Below are 21,263 nucleotides of genomic sequence, written 5' to 3'. Positions count from 1 at the left end.
TCCTTTCTTTGTGTATCTGCTGTAACCTTCATTTGTTCCTGACAGGTTTCATGTGGCCAAGACCCAAGACCCATTGCCTCTTTCTTCCTAGGTAGAAAAACCCTCTCCCTGTCTCTGCCTCGGCCTCCCTTTCTGGAATCTGCAGCCTGAATGTGCTGGGTGCTGATTCTCCTGTTTTCTCCCCTCTCTCTGTAGCTCTGGGACAAAACTGAACATTCCTTCAAATGCCATCTGAAGACAAATCAAAACTGCTTTCAAATTCTTTTAAAACCGTTACATAAAATATAAATGGCTTGTCAACCGTAGAAATAGCGAGAAGCAATGAGTCCGCCACATCTGTCCATTTGCTAAATTCATCAAATTGGTCATTCAGAGAAACTGGTAAGAATTCTAAAAACACGAAATGTTGGCAAAACAGAAAATGACTTTTAAAAGAATTCGAGAGATATCGGTATAAACTGAAAGATTCTTATATCAAAAGATGTTACGAATTTGGAATATCATTAGATAAAGAGTGTGATCAGAAAAAAGCTAAGTTGACCCTCTCGATCTCAACAATTTGAACATTTCTTAAAATGCCAGTAAGATAGTAAAGAAGAATATTAAATATGTAAAAAGCATAGTCCCTAAAATGGTGACTGGAAAATCAGCGTACTGACTAAGCTTGGTGAGTTGGTCATTTCTTGACAATTGATAAAATATGGATTCTGTGAAATTTATTGAGAAACCCACCACTGACTTGCCCTGGAGAGTCATGGGTAGCTTTTCTCTCTCTCTCTCTCTCTCTCTCTCTCTCTCTCTCTCTCTCGCTCTCTCTCTCGCGCGCGCGCTGTGTGTCTGTGTGTGTCTGTGTGTCTGTGTGTCTGTGTGTGTGTCTCTCTGTGTGTGTGTGTGTGTGTGTGTGTGTGTCTGACTCTGTCTCTGTTTCCCTGTATCTCTCTGTCCTTCTCTGTCTGTCTCTATGTCTCTATCTCCCTGTGTCTCTCTTGGTGTCTCCCTGTCTTTGTCTCTCTCCTCTCTCTCTCTCTCTCTCTCTCTCTCTCTCTCTCTCGCTGTGTGTCTGTGTGTGTGTGTGTGTGTGTGTGTGTGTGTCTGACTCTGTCTCTGTTTCCCTGTATCTCTCTGTCCTTCTCTGTCTGTCTCTATGTCTCTATCTCCCTGTGTCTCTCTTGGTGTCTCCCTGTCTTTGTCTCTCTCCTCGGCCCCTCCCATGCTGCAGCTCCTCTCTGCACACCGGCTCTTGTCTTCAGGTGCCCCATTCTTCAACTGGCCGGGGTGTCCTGCCTACCCACTCTCTCTCAGAGCCTAACTCCCTCCGCTCCACCATTCAGTACCCATTTTACTCAAGGACTCTGCCCAGGCCTGTGTCCGAATTTCAAATTCTTTTTCTTTTTTAAGACAGAGTCTTGCTTTGTTGCCCAGGCTGAAGTGCAGTGGTGCAATCTCAGCTCACTGCAACCTCAACCTGCCTGGTTCAAGCGATTCTCCTGCTTCAGCCTCCCAAGTAGATGGGATTACAGGCATCTGTCACCATGCCCACGTAATTTTTATATTTTTGGTAGAGACAGGTTTTCGCCATGTTGGCCAGGCTGGTCTTGAACTCCTGACCTCTGGTGATCCGCCCACCTCAGCCTCTCAAAATGCTGGGATTGCAGGTGTAAGCCACTGCGCCTAGCCTGAATTTCAAATTCTTAGAGAGAGGAATTGCCTGGCTGGCTTAGGGCAGGGGTCTCATGAATTGTGTGGGATTGCATGGAGCCACGTGGAGCCATCCGTGAGATCTGAAGGAGGCGGTTATGTGTCTAGGGTGCAGCTGCCCCCAGGTGGTACTCCCACTTCTTCCCATGGATCCAGTTCTAAAGGTGCCTGCTGAGAAATGCTGAGTGTATGGTAAATTATACTGTTTGCTGAGAATGATGGCAAGGAAAACCTAGCCCCCGACCCCACATGTGGAAAACTGCTTGGGACATTCTAAAGTGGCAAAGCAGTATATGTATATCATACACAGGCTAAAACAATTCTTTAAGCACAGGCTATGTGACCCTGCCCCGTGGCTCCCTCGTGGAGAACGCTTGCTAGTTTGTCTTTGGTCAGTGGTAAGCAGGTACCAGCTGCCTACCTAGCTTATCTTGGTTCTATGAGAAAACACAGAACACCTGTTTATTAATAATAATCACCTGTTCAGAGAGAATAAATACGTGGGTCAGCGTCTGCCCGAGGCCTGAGGTCCGGAATGCTATCAGCTCTCTGAGGCTCTCAGCTTGAAAGGCTGTTGGCAACCTCCATCCCAGTAGTCCCGGTTTACTGTTCTCTCTGGGAGTCCGCTTCTTAATTCCTTCAGCGCTGCCTGGGTGGGGGTCTCTACGGCTGAGATGGGCTTGGTAGGTGCCCTTGCCCACATGATCCCACCGCTCCTATCCCATCCTGAAGGGGTTTCTGCCATCTCCTAAGAGTGGTTCCCCTGCCGACCCACTCTGCTAAACTAGCACACCCTCTGTTCCTGTACTCTGCTTTAGTTTTCCTCACAGCATCCTTCATGTCATATTTCATATTTACTAATCTTTTATCAGCCTGCCCAACCAGAACCTAAGATCCCCCTGGGCAGGAAGGGACTTTGTCCTCTTCACTGCTCCAGCCCTAGCTCCTACAATCATGCCTGAGGCTCAGTGAGTATTTGCTGAATGAGTGAAATAGATTCACATCCTCCCCAGTTGGAGGCCCCAAGTCTTGTCCAGAAGTTGCCCCAAGACCACTTCAAAAGCGGGGACCAAAGGGCTGGGGTGGTGGCCAGTCAGTCCTCTGCCCCCATCTGTCTCCCCCACATCCCAGTTCCCCTCCTCCAGCCCTGGCTGCCTCCCCAGGGGGAAAGGTGGGAAAGTTGTCTCATTGTCTCTTTATTTCTCCAGATGAGATTTGCATGGACATCACATTAAATGTATACATCCATTTAAAAAGAGAACACACTTTACAACATGGAGGCCTCTCACCATGAGCACTCTTGTCTTCCTTTAAAACCCTCAGTAAAACTCTAGTTTTCAGAGTTGCTGCATATTTATCATTCAGCTTATTTCTAGGGTGTTTTATTTTTACAGTTGCTATTGTGTGTGTGTGGCGGGGGAGGGCTTTCCCCTCTTTTATTTTCTAATTATTGGTATAGAGGAAGGGAAGTGATTTGTGAATGTTTCTCTTGTATCCATTCACTTCCTCTAATTTACCCTTACTAATTCTAAGAATTTTTCCTTAGGTTATCAGGGCTATAAAATTGCATTATCAACAAATGATAATTTTATCTTTTTCTTCCTCTAGTTGTAGGTCTTTTTCAGCTGTTTCGTATTGCATTCAGCAAAGCGGATCCTTTCTTAAATAAACCTTTCATTAGGGAAGACATTCAGAACTCCACAGAATATTTAAAGAACAAAACCATGGAAGTGACACATCTCTACTTCTGGGATGCTGCCAATGCACTACTTAGAGGAGATTTATGGCTCCCAGTGCTTATATTAGAGAGGGAGAAACGAGAAACAATAAATCAAGCTGATACCTAATGAACTTTGTTCCTTTTAAGCTACGAACCAAGAGCATGGAGAAAAAGGTAATAAATCTAAACAAAACGTAGGAGGAAGAGAATTGATAAACTTAATAGCACATGGGAGGAAATGGCACTTCTGCAGAGTGGGTCAGGGTGGGACGGCATGGGGAATTGGAACGGGCCTGGCTCTTCCTTCTCATCATGTAACAAGAGGTGGGTGGGTTTGAGGCAGTAGGTTCTGCTGACCCCGTGGACATCCACTGGCTGTGGACTTCTGACTGGAGTTTTTGCCGGAACCAGTAATCTGGAAATACTTGGGGTGGGGTAGAGAACGCTCAAAATCAGGAATGCATCCCAGCAAACGTGGCCTCCAGGGAGAAGTCGGTGCTAAGCTGGGGTGAGCAGTGAGTGTGCCTCATAGGGGTCTCACACCATACTTTGTAAATCCATCTGTTCTCATGTTACTTAGAGGGTCTTTGTTTCTCTCTGTCTTATCTTTAAATTTCTTTTCAGAATTCCACCCTGATGGGAAAAAAAAGGCAAGTTACTGGTTTTGCTTGCCATCAAGCCAGAGCATTTGGGGATGAGGGTGGATGGAATAGGTGGCTAGTGTGGGAAGACTGGTTATGCTGGGCCCATAACTTTTTTTTTTTGAGGTGGCTGCTTGGGGGATTTAAAACTATATTTATTCATTTATTTGTTTGAGATGGTCATAAAACAGCACAATGCTGTGTTTATTTTAAGGGAAAACTCCCTTATAGTTGGTCTTTAAAAAATTAATAAGCCATTAGCCAAATTCTAAAAAGCAAATGCAAATTAATACACTCTGAAAAAGGAATGAACTAATACAAAATATGTTTTACAAGCAAAATGAGGGAATCAGCTTCTCAGCAGTCTGCTTATGTGTTTGTAACCAAATGGAAATTATTATCTTCCCAGGGGCTCATCATCTATTCCTCTCAAGTCAATGTAATCTGCAGCAATTGTTTTTAATAGAGAAAAGAAAGTTCCCAGCTGCATTTTTGAACAAGAAGAAGGACAGAAGGACATCTTGGCATAGACCTGGTTTCTGCTCACAATCGCTGGACGGCCTCTTTGTTTTACAAGGGAAGGAGAATCAGCTCCCATTTTCCAGGTGGGAGTTGGTGTCAGACTGGCTCCCTGGTGAGCTGAGTTCTGGCACAAGCAAACTAGAGTCTCCTGGAAGGGATGAATGAAGCCTTCATTCATCTCTTCCAGGTGGAGATCTTAAGTTAGGAGATCTGTGGGGTCATTGGAGGGCTCTGACCAAGGTCTCCTGGCTGAAAGGGCTGCACCACTCCTGGCACAATGTGAGCTGAGGCTGGGAGTTCCAGGGCTCACCCACCCTGCTGAGATGGAGGTTTGGGGAGACTCCCAAGCCTGCGATGGTGACCTAAGGAAACTGAGGTCTGGGAACCCAAATGAGGGCTACCATTGAGGAATGACCAACAGGGGCGTCACTGCAATGGTCCACCGGTGTTCTGCAGACTGTGGGATGAGTTTTCAGCAATGACGCTGGGGGCAGCAGCAGAGGCAAAGATGGCAGCAGACTCTGCCTGCCTTGTGTGGGGAGGACTCAAGATGGATGGAAGCACTGACTTTCCTGGTAATAGGAGCTTGTAGACATGTAATTGGACATTCAGAGATGTGATTCCTTTGTATGCTAAGGCGTGTGAATCAGTTTATTGTTCTTCTCCATGCACTTAGCAATATATGCTAATTTCAGTATTTGGCAAAATCAAGTTAGTTTGGGCAGGTTTAAGAAAAAAAACAGGGCTGGGCATGGTGGCTCACACCTGTAATCCCAGCACTTTGGGAGGCCAAAGCCGGTGGATCACCTGAGATCAGGAGTTGGAGACCAGCCTGGTCAACATGGTGAAACCCTGTCTGTACTAAAAATATAAAAATTAGCTGGGCGTGGTGGCAGGTGCCTGTAATTCCAGCTACTTGGGAGGCTGAGGCAGGAGAATCACTTGAACCCGGGAGGTGGAGGTTGCAGTGAGCCCAGATGGCACCACTGCAGTCCAACCTGGGTGACGGGGTGAGATGCTGTCTCAAAAAAAAAAAAAGGAAAGAAACATATTTACCACAACACAAATACATCTAAGTTTCAAACGTTTAGAACAGAATTTTTATTATTTTTTGAGACAGGTTCTCTGTCGCCCAGGGCTGGAGTCCAGTGGCACCATCTTGGCTCACTGCAACCTCCACCTCCCAGGCTCAAACAATCCTCCCACCTCAGCCGACTGAGTAGCTGGAACCACAGGCACATACCACCACACCCAGCTAATTTCTGTATTTTATGTAGAGATGGGGTTTTTGCCATGTTGCCCAGGCTGGTCTTGAATTCCTGGGCTCAAGTGATTCTCCTGCCTCTGCCTCCCAAAGTGCTGGGTTTATACGTGTGGGTCACCATGTCTGGCCAGAATTACATTTTCTTGTAGTGGTTAAATGTATCTTCTAAAGGGCTTTACTTAAAGTAATGTTAGCTTCTGTAACAAACCTCAAAATACATCCTGCTTATATATGAAAGAGGGTTCAAAGTGCATACTGTGGCCAGCTGGCTGGTGCCCCAGCACTGATTCTTGGACCCAGGATCCTGCCATCTTATGGCTCTGCTATCTTCAGCATGTTGCTTCCAGAGTCACCATGCTTGTTCACATCAAGCTGTGTGAGGGTGAAGAACAAGGAGGAATGAAACACGCACACGCATGCGTACGTGCACACACACACACACAGGAACTTTTCATGAGCTGGGAAGTGACACGGGTTGCTTCTGCTCATGTTCCATTGGCTGGAACTCAGTCATATGGCCACACTTAACTGCAAAGGAGGCTGGGAAATGAAGTCCTGCAATGCCTGGGAAGAGGAAATTGGTTGGTGAACAGATGACGGTTTGTGCGTGTAGGGAAGGAAAATAAATCTTTTTCTTTTACTCTTCTAGGTTCTCTGGCTGGGGCCCTGTAAATTAGACTAACGGAAGACAGATTAATAGGCAGAAAAAAAGGTTTATTAGCATGTGCTTCATGTACACATGTGGGAGAATCCAGAGATAAGTAACTCAAAGGGGTAGAAGTTGGAGTCTAGATACTATAACCACCTTAGTAGGAGAAAGGGAGGGAGAGAAGGGGCACTTAGGGAAAAGCAAATGACTTTTTGGAAAGATAAGTGAGCCCTTAGGAGAATGGATGGGAGATGTGATCGTTTGTGCCAGTATCTGTCTGGGTGTGGTGCTGACTCTGGTCTCTGAGAAGAGATTAGAGGTACTCCTGGGGAGGGGATTTATGACAATTGAGTTCTTTTGGGAGCTTCTGCTTTTAGACAGACAAGAGATTTCAGGAACTCAAATGACTCTGCCACAAAATAATTCTTCTGCCAAAGCGGCATGTTTAAGGGTGGCATTTCCTGATTCCCTCATGCCCCAGACATCACACTGATCATCACAAGAGACGCAGAGCGCCCTTCAAAAATGTTGGATTGGAAATGTCAAGTTCAACGTGGAAATGTCACAGTCCTTGAACATGTTTGTTGAATAAGTGAATAACACTTCTGTTGAAGGGAAAGGAATATATGATTCTGATCCTTGGACTAGCCTCTCTTCCTTGACAGCCTTTCCTTCTTTCTTTTTTATTGGTGGTGGGGGAAACAGAGTTTCACTCTTGTCACCCAGGCTGGAGTACAATGGTGCAATCTCAGCTCACTACAACCTCTGCTTCCCTGGTTCAAGCGATTCTCCTGCCTCAGCCTCCTGAGTAACTGGGATTACAGGCATGCACCACCACGCCTGGCTAGTTTTCTATTTTTAGTAGTGACAGGGTTTCTCCTTGTTGGTCAGGCTGGTCTTGAACTCCTGACCTCAGGTGATCCGCCTGCCTCAGCCTCCCAAAGTGTTGGCATTACAGGCGTGAGCCACCACGCTCTCTTTCTTAACAGCCTTTCTATCTCAGTTGTTCTGAGTTCATGCTGAGGAGCACAGTGACACATTCTGTAGCCCCTACCTTGGAACCACTGTTCTGGGGATTCTTCACAACCCCACAAGTGTCATCCACCCAGTGACATCACATTCATGCTGCTTTGGTGTCTAAGGCACTGAAGGCTGTGCTGAGAGGGTGATGTCAGTGTTTGTTACAGTTGGGGTGACTCCTTCAGGGTCATTCTTATTTTCTCCTGACAAATACATGTGCCCTCTCAGCGCCTGGATCAACAAGGGTGCTTTTTGTTTATCTCAGAAGTCCTTTCTTTGTTTTCTCATTTGCCCCATGCCCTGCCTCGTGGCTGCTCCAGAATCAGTTCTGATTGGCTTCCAGTGTCTGGGCACTGTGCTGACGCTCATTAGCCTTTAGACTCCCCATCCTAGTAGCCACTTGCAGGGCAGGGCTCTGGGGCAGACTCTTTTGGTTCTAGTGGCATCTATTTGAGGGATGCAGAAAACCACAGGTCCTCTGGCTTCTGGGGCATTTTGTAAATGGCTATTTTGTGCTTTTTGGCTAAAGGTGTCAGATAATGAAAAGAAATGCAAATCAAAACTACCATGAAATATCACCTCACATTCATTAGTATTGAGGGAGGAGACCCTTAATCACCCTTAAGCATCTAAGACCATCCTCTCCTTGACTTCCACACTGCATTTCAATAGGAGAAGTAAAGGCTGTCAGAGTGGGGGCGCCACCCTAATCAGCCTCCTGTAGATCGCAGGCCTTGGTGTGGAGGAATCTTTCTGGAAGGCGTTGTTTTTACTTACACATGATCAAACCCCAACCTAAGTCACTATACCCCACGCCTACTCCTATGTCCAAGACCCTTTCACATGTAAATTCTAGAGTTGTAAGACCAAGACCCTTTCACATGCAATTTCTAAAACTAAACCCAAGACCCTTTCACTTCTAGAGCTGTAAGCCTATATAAAGGCAGAGGTTTCCTTTGTTAAACAAGCTTGGTTGTTAGGCAACTATGCCACCTTGCTCCCGGCTGAATAAATCACCCCTTCCTTCCCAGTTTGGTGTTTGAGAGGTCTGTTTCTCGAGGCCGCTCCTGCTACTGTATGACTACCATTAAAAAAAACCTCGGGAAATAACAAGTGTTGGTGAGGATGTGGAGAAATTGGAACACTTATGTGTTGTTGGCGGGGATATAAAACAGTATATTCTGCTGAGTAGGGAGAAAGGTAAAAAATAAAGAATACAGTGGCTCACGCCTGTAATCCCAGCACTTTGGAAGGCTGAGGCAGGAGAATCACTTGAACCCGGGAGGCAGAGGTTGCAGTGAGCTGAGATCATGCCATTGCACTCCAGCCTGAGGGAGAGATTCCATTTCAAAAAAAAAGTAACGGTGCATCCACTGTAGAAGACAGTATGAAGGTTCCTCAAAAAATTAAAAATAGAATTATCACTTCTAGGTGTATACTTGTAAGAATTGAAAACAGGGTCTTGAGATATTTGTACACCTGTGTTCAGAGCAGCATTATTCACAATGGCTGAAACATGGGGGCAACCCAGTTGTCCATTGACAGATGAATAAATAAGCAAATTGTGATCTAAGCATAAAAGAAAACACTGGTCAGTCTACAAAAGGAAGGAAATTCTGGCACATGTTACAACATGGATGAACTCTGAGGACACATGTTAAATAAGACAGTCACCAAAAGACAACTAATTTAGCAAGGCATGGTGGCGTGTGCCTATAGTCCTAGTTACTGGGAGGCTGAGGTGGGAGGATTGCTTGAGCCCAGGAGTTCAAGGCTGCAGCGAGCTATGATTGTGCCATTGCAGCCCAGCCTGGGAAACAGAGTGAGGCCTTGTCTCTAAAACAACAAGACAAGAAAAATACTCTGATTCCATTTATATGAAGTACTTAGAGTAGTCAAAATCATAGAGACAGGAAGTAGAAAGGTGTTGCCAGGGGTTAGGGGTTGGGGAGAATGGGGACTTAGTGTTTAATAGACATAGAGTTTTGGTTTTACAAGATTAAAGAATTATGGAGGTGGATAGTGATGATGGTTATACAACATTATGAATGTATCTAATGCCACTGAATTGTACAACTAAAAATGGTTAAGGGCTGGGTGCAGTGGCTCACACCTGTAATCCCAGCACTTTTGGAGGCTGAGGCAGGTAGCTCACTTGAGGTCAGGAGTTGGAGACCAGTCTGGCCAACATGGTGAAACCCCGTCTCTACTAAAAATACAAAAATTAGCCGGATGTGTTGGCAGCACCTGTAGACCCAGCTACTTAGGAGGCTGAGGCAGGAGGATCACTTGAACCTGGGAGGCAGAGGTTGCAGTGAGGCGAGATCGCACCACTATCCTCCAGCCTGGGCAGCAGAGTGAGACTCTGTCTAAAAAAGGAAAAAAAGAATAAATAAAATGGTTAAGGTGGTAAATTTTATGTATATTTTACTACAAAAGAAGTAAAAGAATACAGTTAACTGTAGCCACTTGTGCCTGGGATGGGGAGGGGAATAGAGGAGGCCACCCATTTTATATCACTGGGGAAATACATCTTTATATAGCTCTCCTCCCCTCGTGGGGGCTTGTGGGGAAGTGAGAAAGAAAAGCAGGGGGGCAGTGCCTCTGGAGACTCTTCAGTGCTTCCAAAAGGTGGAAATGGGTAACCCTCTGTTCAACAGAGCATGTTTTTGAATTTGAGGGTTCCCCAGGGAGGCCTGGAAGCCATTGTGGGGAGAGGGCCACACTGCTCAGCACAGCAGAAGGCTGAGTTTGAAGGGGGCAAAGGGAGGACCTCAAAAATGGCAGTAAGGGTCGATGTGGTGGCTCACGCCTGTAATTTCAACACTCTGGGAGGCCATGGCAGGCAGCTCACCTGAGATCAGGAGTTCAAGACCCAGAGAAACTCCATCTCTACTAAAAATACAAAATGTAGCTGGGTGTGGTGGCACAGGCCTGTAGTCTCAGCTATGTGGGAGGCTGAGGCAGGAGAATCGCTTGAACCCAGGAGGTGGAGGTTGCAGTGAGCTGAGATCACACCACTGCACTCCAGCCTGGGCAACAGAATGAGACTCCATCTTAAAAAAAAGAAAAAAATGGAAGCAGGGCGTTTTGGGGTATGGAACACGTTCAGGAAGCTGCAAGGGGAAGTTTCTAGTGATGGAGACCTAGGAAATAGTTAAGATTCAGAATCTTTGCAGTGAAAAAGCTCATCACTACCTACTGAGACCCATCTGCTCACCAGGGCCTGGACCCTGGTACCCCTATAAGGTACACGAATGTGCTGTGGTCAAGGAATAGGCCCAGGTGGATATGCAGGCCTGCATGACTCAGCGAGTTTGGCACGCAGGTGCACATGTCCACTTGTTATATAACCTGTTTGTGTAACTTCATACTTGGCTCTGAGCTGCCATTGTCTGTAGAAGGTATAATTGCCCTGCTAATGCTGTACAGGGGCTCCGGGGCTCGGCTTGGCTCAACATGGCTGGACATGGCTCTTGTGCAGGTGTGCTGGCTCCCAGAGAAAGAGAGAGAGAGAGAGAGAGATCCAAAGCTGTCCATCTGCAAGATGGACAAGAGGGAGCCAGGACACAGCTCGGCTTGCTGATGGTCAGAGAGAGAGAGAGAGAGTTAAGCTGCTGACTCTGAAGGCAGGGGAGCACCAGATGCACAGGTGTGCATGGGAGCTGCAGGACTAAGCAGCCAAGACAGGGCAGACAGTAGAAGAGCTAGCTCGAGTAAGCTGCGTAAGAGAGCTGCTGCGGAATAAAACCATATTCTCCTGCCTGCGACCCTCCAAGTCATCTTTCTGCCCGTCCACCCACCCCCTGGGACTTCAGCATGGGCTGGACCCCGACCCCAGGATCTGACAAGCCCTCTACTGTCTGTGTGACTCATTCCTTCTTTTCCTCAGTTTAGGTTTCTGAGAGAGAACCTGATTGACCCAATCAGTTCCCACGCCCCTTTCACGTCGGGCACTCAGAGGTCAGATGTCCACTGTGGCCAATCAGCGGTGTCCGGGGAGTAGGGAACATGGCCGCCCTCAATAGCAGCAACGTGAGGCTGCTGCTTCCACCAAGGACTGAGTGGGTGAGTGCTCCCATCAGAGTGGGTGAGTGCTCCCCTCAGAGTGGGATTTCCTGCTGCTCCTGGAGGGGACCAAGTAGTGCCGTCTCCTGTTTTGTCCAAAGTCATACGGCTGTTAAGTGTCAGAGGCAAGTTTCAAATCTTGGTCTGTTGACACCAAAGGCACTTAGCCATCTGTCCCTTATTCTACACTGGCCTTTCAGAGCAAGATGTAAGAGACACAGGAGGGTGGAAAGGAATTCTTTGGCCACGACTGAAATATGGCCAGATGGTGGAAATAAAAAACTATTATTTTTGATCACTTCTATAGAAGATATATTTACAAACCTTCTATCAAGAACAGTTATCAAGCCCCTAAACAAATAAAAATCCCTCACTCTACAGGATAATGCAGGAAAGAAAGCCAATAAATCATTACCCAATTTTTTGAAAAGTGGCATGAATTGCACATTAAAAAGTCAAGGGAATGTAGTGAAGTCATCTGAAAAGGCAGAAGGCCCCTCAAATTAGAGCCAGCTGTGCTCCGGCTCCACACCTGGCTCCACATGCGGGCTCATCTGTGTGAGAGATGAGCCAGGAATGGGATAAAAACCATCCCAGAACCCACAGGAAATTCATTTTCCTCGCCAGGTAGAGGCTGAAGTAGGAATGCAATGATATTAGCAGCTCTGGAAACTCCATAGTTCAGGACTTCAGAGAAATCCTCAAGGGCTTTCCAAGCTTTCTGCTCCTGTGTTTTATTTTGTTTTTAAAAACTGCCTTCTCCCAATCTCTTTCTCTTCCTCTGGTCTCATGGTTACTTCCTGTTCCAGGCACCTGCACAATAGTCCCAGTTTCCCCTAATGAAGACCCCTAAGTGTTTGTCCTAAGTTCAGATGGAGAGCTGTGTACCTCAACCGCCTCCATGAAGAAGAGCGGTTCATAGAGGAAATTCCAACCAAGACTACTTGGGTCTGAAGCCTGTTCTCATTCTTACTAGCTGTGTGATCTAGAGTGTATGCCTTGGCTTCCTCATTTGCAAAGTGGGAATAAGAATAGTAACCACCTAATAGACCTGTTGTGAGGGTTAAAGGAGATGATTTCTGTGAATTACTGGAGTAGTGCTTGGCACATGGTAACTGCTTAGTAAATATTAGCTACTTTTACTGTGAAGTAGAGGAGAGAAGGGAGCTGCATGACATTTTATTGGATAAGAAACTCTAGCAATTCTGTCCATTTCAGAGCAAGGTATGAAAACGAATTTCCTGGAGCTGCCTGCTCTGGGGCATGCAGGCATCCCTACTGCGATCTCTCTGTGGGTCTTCCCTTTCCCCAAGCATCATGGCTGAAAGGAATTCTATGAACTGTTGCCTTTCAATCTATTTCCAATCTTATGTGCTTGCCCTTTGCTGCAAGACGCTGAAGTGTCTCCCACTACAGTAGGCAGAATGTATTTCTCTGCTCCATGGATGTTGAGCTTGGCTATATGACATGCTTTGACCATTGGCACGTGGGCAGAGTGGCAGTGTGTCAGTTCCAAAGAGCGTCTGTGCTGCCACCCACCCCTCTGGCACTTTCTGCTATTCACCATGGGAAGAATATACCCCAGGCAGCCACTGGCCTCAGAATGAGAAATATATCAAGAGAACTAAATGCAACCCAGGGCCTGAAGGAGAGCCGCTCTGGCCAGCAGGCACATTTGTGAGTATTATGTAGACGATTGCTGCTCTAAGCCGTGGGGATTGTGGAGTCTGTTATCCAGTAAGACTCAACAGAAACCTGGCTGATACAATGTTTTCAGGCTCAACAGGGTGATCACGCATGAATAGCAGAGCACATGGCTCCAGACATCCTACAAGCTGCTGTCCAAGTAAACTACTTTTTTTTTTTGAGACAGAGTCTCACTCTGTCACCTAGGCTGGAATGCAATGGCATAATCTCGGCTCCACCTCCCGGGTTCAAGCAATTCCCCTGCCTCAGCCTCCTGAGTAGCTGGGACTACAGGCGCATGCCACCATGCCCAGCTAATTTTTGTATTTTTAGTAGAGATGGGATTTCACTGTGTTAGCCAGGATGGCCTCGATCTCCTGACCTCATGGTCTGCCCACATCAGCCTCCCAAAGTTCTAGGATTACAGGCATGAGCCACGGTGCCTGGCCCCAAATAAACTTCTTATGTCCTGCCTTTCCCCTGCTGCCTGTATACTGAATTCTACTCCCTTAGCTCTGCGGTGAAGGCTCTTCTCACTTGAACTGCAAGCAAATTTTCAACCTCACCCACCTGCTCCTCCCTAACAAATTTTCCATCCCAGGAGTGGTGGCTCACGTCTGTAATACCAGCACTTTGGAAGGCTGAGGCGGGAGGACTTGAGCCCAGGAGTTCAAGACCAACGTGGGCAGCATGGTAGACCTTATTTCTACAAATAATAATAATTTAAAAATTGGCTGGGCATGGTGGCAGGTGCCTGTAATCCCAGCTACTCGGGAGGCTGAGGCAGGAGAATTGCTTGAACCCCAGAGGTGGAGTTTACAGTGAGCTGCAGTCAAGCCACTGCACTCCAGCCTGGACAACACAGCAAGACTCAGTCTCAAAAAAAAAAAAAAAAAAAAAAAGATGAGCACAGCCTGTAGGCTGGGGCTGCCCTCAATGAGTCCAAAGAGGGGTTTTCTGACTTTTTTTTTTTTTTTTTTTTTTTTTTTGAGACAGTCTCGCTCTGTTGCCCAGGCTGGAGCGCAGTGGTGCGATCTTGGCTTGCAACCTCCACCTCCCGAGTTCAAGTGATTCTCCTTCCTTAGCCTCCCAAGTAGCTGGGACTACAGGCGCATGCCACCACACCTGGCTAATTTTTGTATTTTTTTTTTGAGATAGAGTCTTGCTCTATCGCCAGGTGCCAGGCTGGAGTGCGGTGGCGTGATCTCAGCTCACTGCAATCTCCGCCTCCTGGGTTCAAGCAATTCTCCTGCCTCAGCCTCCTGAGTAGCTGGGACTACAGGTGCACACTACCACGCTGAGCTAATTTTTGTATTTTTTTAGTAGAGACAGGGTTTCACCATGTTGGCCATGATGGTCTCGATCTCTTGACCTCGTGATCTGCCCGACTCAGCCTCCCAAAGTGCTGGGATTACAGGCGTGAGCCACCACGCCCGGCTAATTTTTGTATTTTTTTTTTTTTAAGACGGAGTTTCGCTCTTGTTACCCAGGCTGGAGTGCAATGGCGCGATCTCGGCTCACCGCAACCTCCGCCTCCTGGGTTCAGGCAATTCTCCTGCCTCAGCCTCCTGAGTAGCTGGGATTACAGGCACACGCCACCATGCCCAGCTAATTTTTTTTTGTATTTTTAGTAGAGACGGGGTTTCACCATGTTGACCAGGATGGTCTCGATCTCTTGACCTTGTGATCCACCCGCCTCGGCCTCCCAAAGTGCTGGGATTACAGGCATGAGCCACCGCGCCCGGCAATTTTTGTATTTTTAATAGAGACGGGGTTTCACCATATTGGCCAGGCTGGTCTCGAACTCCTGACCTTATGATCCGCTTGCCTCAGTCCCACCATTAGCTGGAACTACAGGCAGCTCCACCACACCCAGCTAATTTTATTTTTTGTAGAGATGGGATTTTGCCATGTTGCCCAGACTGGTGGCACCTTCTTGAAAGAGGAGAATGAGGAGGGCCTGGGTGTGGTGGCTTATGCCTATAATCCCAGCACTTTGGGTGGCCTAGGTGGGAGAATCCAATCAGCCACTCAAGGCAGGAGCCCAGGAGTTCAAGACCAGCCTGGGCCACAAAGTAAGACCCGGTCACCACACACATGAAAAAACACCACAAAGAAGAGGAGGAACAGGGAGGCTGAGACAGGAGAATCGCTTGAACCGGAAGGCGGAGGTTGCAGTGAGCCGAGATCACACCGTTGCATTCCAGCCTGAGCTATAGAGTGAGACTCTGTCTCAAATAAATAAATAAATAAATGAAAGGAGAAACAAAATATAAACTTAACCTCTAGCAGGTTAAGCCTTAACCCTAACACACCTACAATCCCAGATTGAATTTTCAGGCAAAGATAGTGAGCATCTTTGTGTACTTTAAATTACAATGTGTACTTATTGAATTATCTGCTTTTTATCTTGTTTGAATTATGTAACATGTTGGCAGTACAGTCATATATTTTATACTTTGACTAGCACAAACATTATTTTATCATATGTCAAGAATAAATTTAGAAGCTCAGCTCCATGCAGACAGCAGTTTTGCCTGTTTTGCTCTTCTCTGCATCTCCAGGGTCAGGAAAAATGCAGGTCCCAAAGCAGACACTCAAAACATACTTGTCGAAGGAGGAAATTAAGCAATTAATTAATCAATTTCACAAATTTTAAAAATACATTAAAATGTGTACAGTACTATAACTCACAGCTTCCTTATAATACTAAAGAAGTAATATAATACAGTCATTTCCACATTCCTTTTAGATACTTAAGCTATCAATTGTGCTTTAACTGGAATAGATTAAGTGTTTCATTAGGAAACAAGATTGGAGATTCCTAAGACAGTAAGTGTATCTTCCCCTGGAAATGAAAGCATAATATATTAGCATTAATAATTCTGAAATTTTTGAACTAATGGAAATTCATTGAAAAAAAAAGTTAATCATGGTGACCCAAAGAAAGCGATAATGTAATAAACATTCAGCAAATTACAAGTTAACCCCTTACTATCTCCTTGACATTGGGAAGGTAACATCACTGAATCTAAAACTCATTTGTAAAATCAATAACATCTCAGCTTCCTATTTCATGGAATCGCTATGAAGATTAAATGGGATCATGCATGATAGCATTTTGCAACCCTTTGTAAAATACCACTCAGCAAATCTTCCCTAAAAAATATGAGTGGGTATCTAATTCCACATACCAAAAATAGATATTTTAATTTTTTTTAAAAGTCAATCAGATACACAGTGGTCAACCAGATAAACAATTGTTATCATTTGTTTCATTGAGCTGCATTGCTTATGTTACCGGCCATCTGGATTTCTTCTTCAGTGAATGACTTGTTCTTTGATCATTTTTCTCTAATTAATTTAAAGTAGCTTTTTATATATTTAGCACATTTACTCCTTGTCTGTCACGTATTTTGCTATTATTTTGCCAGATAATCTTATTTGCCATATTGAAGTCTTAGATCTTTATTTATCTGTATATGTATATGTATATACATATAAATTCAGCTAGAACATTATTTTATCTTTTAGCCATGCCTAATTTTCTTTTTTATAGAGACAAGGCCTCACTATGTTACACCCAGGCTGATCTCAAACGATCCTTCCACCTCGGCCTCCCAAAATGCTGGGAATACAGGTATGAGCCACCATACTTGGGCAGTCTGAAATTCTTTTTTTCTTCTTTTTTTTTTTAGAGGAAGTTTCACTCTTGTTGCCCAGGCTAGAGTGAACTGCAACCTCCACCTCCCGAGTTCAAGCGATTCTCCTGCCTCAGCCTCCTGATTAGCTGGGATTACAGGCACCTGCCACCATGCTCAGCTAATTTTTTGTATTTTTAGTAGGGACAGGGTTTCATTATCTTGGCCAGGCTGGTCTCGAACTCCTGACCTCAGGTGATCCACCTGCCTTAGCCTCCCAAAGTGCTGGGATTACAGGTGTGAGCCAATGCGCCCAGCCTACATCAAGTTCTTGATAGGAATTGTGTTAGATTTGTTTATTAATTTGAGGTATAACTGACACTTTTATATTAGCAAGACTTTCCCTCTGCAGAAAGGATATTGCATCTTTTCATTTATTCAAGTCTTTGGTAAAAGTTTTGCTATTTTCTTTAAGCATGGCATAAACATTTCTCATGAGGTTATTCAATCATAATTTAATATATGGTTTCTATTGTCAAATAATTATTTCAAAAATAATATTTCCTAACTTATTTTTGATGTATGAAAAGGCTCAATTGTTTATCTTGTACTGGCCACATTATATAAGTTTTATATTGCTTCAATACTCTATTAAGTGATCTTATTTACTTTTTTTTTTTCTTTTTTTTTTGGAGACGGAGTTTCGCTCTTGTTACCCAGGCTGGAGTGCAATGGCGCGATCTCGGCTCACTGCAACCTCCGCCTCCTGGGTTCAGGCAATTCTCTTGCCTCAGCCTCCTGAGTAGCTGGGATTACAGGCACGCGCCACCACGCCCAGCTAATTTTTTGTATTTTTTTTAGTAGAGACGGGGTTTCACCATGTTGACCAGGATGGTCTTGATCTCTTGATCCACCTGCCTCGGGCTCCCAAAGTGCTGGGATTACAGGCGTGAGCCACCACGCCCGGCCCTCTTATTTACTTTTTAAGAAGATAATCTTATCTGGAATTCATCTTTTTTTTTGTTTTTGTTTTGAGAGAGAGTTTCACTCCTGTTGCTCAGGCTGGAGTGCAGTGGCACAATCTCAGCTCACTGCAACCTCTGCCTCCCAGGTTCAAGCCGTTCTCCCACCTCAGCCTCCTGGAGTAGCTGGGACCACAGGCGTGTGCCATCACACCTGGCTAATTTTGTTTTTGTATTTTTTATAGAGAAAGGGTTTCATCACGTTGCCCACGCTAGTCTTGAACTCCTGGGCTCAAGCGATCTGCCCACCTTGGCCTCCCAAAGTGCTGGGATTACAGGCATGAGCCATGGTGCCCGGCCTCATAACTTATCTTTTATTTTTCAACATTTATATCCCAATTTCCTTTTTCTTATCTAATTTTATTGCCTGTAACATGTAGAGCTATTGAATAGCTGAAAATGATAGTGGGCATTCCTGTTTTGTTCTTGATTTAATGAGGTTATCTACTTTTCCTTGGTGAAGTACAATGTTGGCTGTTGGTTTCTAATACATACTTGTAACCATGCTAAGAAATCACCCTCCTTTTTGGGGGGTTCTGAGTATTTTGGTCAGAAATGAATGTTGAATTGTATCCAGCGTCTTCTCAGCACTTACCTAGGTCAATAGCTCTCAATACTGCCTTCACACTAGAATCACCTGGAATCTTTTAAAAATACTATTGTCTTGGTGACTCCTTCACCTAGATACTGATTTAATTGGTCCAGGGAGAACCTAGGCACCAGTACTTATTTTTAAGCTCTTCTGGTAATTTTAACAGCTACTCAGTGTTAAGAATTGTTGAGCTAGATGATTGTTTCTCAAACTTTGATGTGCATATGAGTTACCTGGGGGTCTTGCTAAATGTAGAATGTGATTCAGTACTGGGTCTAGGGTGGGTGGGGCATGAGATTCTGCATTTTTTGCTACTAAAACTGAGGTCCTTAAATCAGCAGCACTGGAATCAACCAGGAGCTTTTTAGAAATGCACACACTTGGCTGGGCGCGGTGGCTCATGCCTGTAATCCCAGCACTTTGGGAGGTCAAGGCAGGTGGATCACTTGAGGTCAGGAGTTCCAGACCAGGCTGGCCAACATGGTGAAATCCCATCTCTACTGAAAAATACAAAAAAAATTAGCTGGGTATGGTGGTAGGAGCCTGTAATCCCAGCTACTCGGGAGGCTGAGGCAGGAGAATCGCTTGAACCGTGGAGGTGGAGGTTGCAGTGAGCTAAGATGGCTCCATTACACTCCAGCCTGGGCAACAGGGGTGAAGCTCTGTCTCAAAAAGAAAAAAAGAAAAGAAATACACTTAACTCTCAGACGTACTGAATTTGAATATGTATTTTTTTTTTTTGAGATGGAGTCTTGCTCTGTTTCCCAGGTTAGAGTGCACTGGCACAATCTCAGCTCACTGCAACCTCTGCCTCCTGGCTTCAAGAGATTCTCCTGCCTCAGCCTGCCAAGTATCTGGGACAACAAATGCCCACCACCATGGCTGGTTAATTTTTGTATTTTTAGTAGAGATGGGATTTCACCATGTTGGCCAGGCTGGTCTCAAACTCTTGACCCCAAGTGATCTGCCAGCCTCAGCTTCCCAAATGCTGGGATTACAAGTGTGAGTCACCATGCCTGGCCACAAATATGCATTTTTTAATTCTTATGTGCATTGAAGGATCCTCAGGTAATGCTTATATACATCAAAGTTTGAGAAGTATTGAAGATAATTATATATGACTTTTTAAAAACCTTTATCCTATTAATGCAGCAAATTTCAGAACCAAATTTTCCAAATTTTTAACTATGCTTACACTCCTGTGATAAAACTATGGCTTAAACATTGATGAATAGAATTTGCTAATATTTTATTCAGGATTTTTATATCCATATTCAAAAGTAAGAAGGATTGATCTCACTGAGAGGCCTGTAATCCCAGCACTTTGGGAGGCCAAGGTGAACAGACTGCTTGAGCACTGGAGTTTGAGACGTGCCTGGGAAAAACATGAGATCCCGTCTCTACAGAAAATACAAAAATTTGCTGAGCATGGTCGTACACCTGCGGTTCCGGCTACTCAGGAGGCTGAGGTCAGAGGATCAGTTGAGCCCGTAAGGTTGAGGCTGCAGTGAGAGGTGATTGCACCACTGCACTCCAGCCTGGGTGACAGAGCAAGACCCTGTCTCTCACACACACACACACACACAAAGGAAGAAGAAGAAAAGAAAAGAGGCCGGATGTGGTGGCTCACACTTACAATCCCAGCACTTTCGGAGGCTGAGGCCAGTGAATCACCTGAGATCAGGAGTTCGAAACCAGCCTGATCATCGTGGTGAAGCCCCGTCTCTACTAAATACAAAAAATTAGCTGGGCATGGTGGCGGGAACCTGTAATCCCAGCTACTCAAGAAGCTGAGGCAGGAGAATCTTTTGAACCTGGGAGGCAGAAGCTGCAGTGAGGCGATATTATGCCACTGCACTCCAGCCTGGGTGACAAGGGTGAGACTGTCTCAAAAAAAAAAAAAGAAAGAAAGAAAGAAAGGAAAGATTGATCTGTATAACTTTTTGTTCTGACTTGTCAGTTTTTGGTACCGGGGGATGCCCCAGGGGTTACTTCTCCATATTCATTCCTGATTTGTATACTTATTCATGGTAAAACTTGTCAGGTTTCATATAGCAGTACTGGTTGTTTTCAAGGAATGAGCTTCCTTTTCCCTTTTATTTTATGTTGACTTCCTATGTATCTTAAAGTCTATTTAAAAAACCCAATCTATTGGAACTGTTGTTCCCTTTTTAACCACTTCACACTGTTTTAACTATTGTAGTTCTACGAAATATTTTAGTATTTCTTACCAGGAGATGTTGGTAAATCCACTAAGTCTTCTAAAACGCCCTTTTTCTTTCCAACTTTCTTGCTCCCTACAGGCGCCTGGTAGAACGTCAGGAGAAAATGATATCACCTTGGAAAGGTCTCCCTTGGTGCGGCTCAGTTGACCGGCGGCTGCTTGCTGTGTAGGTATGCGGGCTTCAATCTGTCAGGCCTGAAACACGCTTACCTTCGTAAATGTCTTTACCACATGCCTGAGATTCTGGGATCAACCCAGCCAAGAACACTCTGTCTCATCTTCCATCTTAATAACAAAACGCTGCCTGCTAAAGGATGTACAATTTATTTTAAATATATGAATAGGATGATTGTTTAAAAAGAGTTCCAGCTGGTTAAATTTAGGTTCCTGCAATAAAACTCTTCTCCGGCATTCTCTGGCTTTGGGCTTCGAAGGGCTGCAGGTCCTCTGCACGGAGTTGTAGACTGCGATCTTACGTGTTCGGGTTTTCCAATAGTGGCTTTGCTGTTCTAAGGC

The 21,263-nt window shown here is 45.2% G+C and overlaps 1 long non-coding RNA gene across 2 annotated transcripts; it reads left to right on the top strand.

Annotated features, from left to right (window-relative positions):
* The first annotated feature begins 862 nt into the window (after window positions 1-862).
* On the top strand, window positions 863-20,976 carry LOC105704772 (uncharacterized). Of its 2 annotated transcripts, XR_010341375.1 has the most exons (4): window positions 863-3,592; window positions 4,469-4,664; window positions 16,828-16,908; window positions 20,827-20,976. It is a non-coding gene; the product is annotated as an uncharacterized LOC105704772 (long non-coding RNA). The 2 variants fall into 2 exon arrangements; XR_001104527.2 differs by lacking the exon at window positions 16,828-16,908.
* Window positions 20,977-21,263: the final 287 nt, after the last annotated feature.

The sequence above is a fragment of the Aotus nancymaae genome, unplaced genomic scaffold (assembly GCF_030222135.1).
Source record: "Aotus nancymaae isolate 86718 unplaced genomic scaffold, 86718_ANA_hifiasm-v0.15.2.pri h1tg000008l, whole genome shotgun sequence".
NCBI classification, from domain to species: Eukaryota; Metazoa; Chordata; class Mammalia; order Primates; family Aotidae; genus Aotus; species Aotus nancymaae.
Note: the sequence above shows the minus strand (reverse complement) of the source record. Positions and strands in the feature narration are given on the sequence as shown.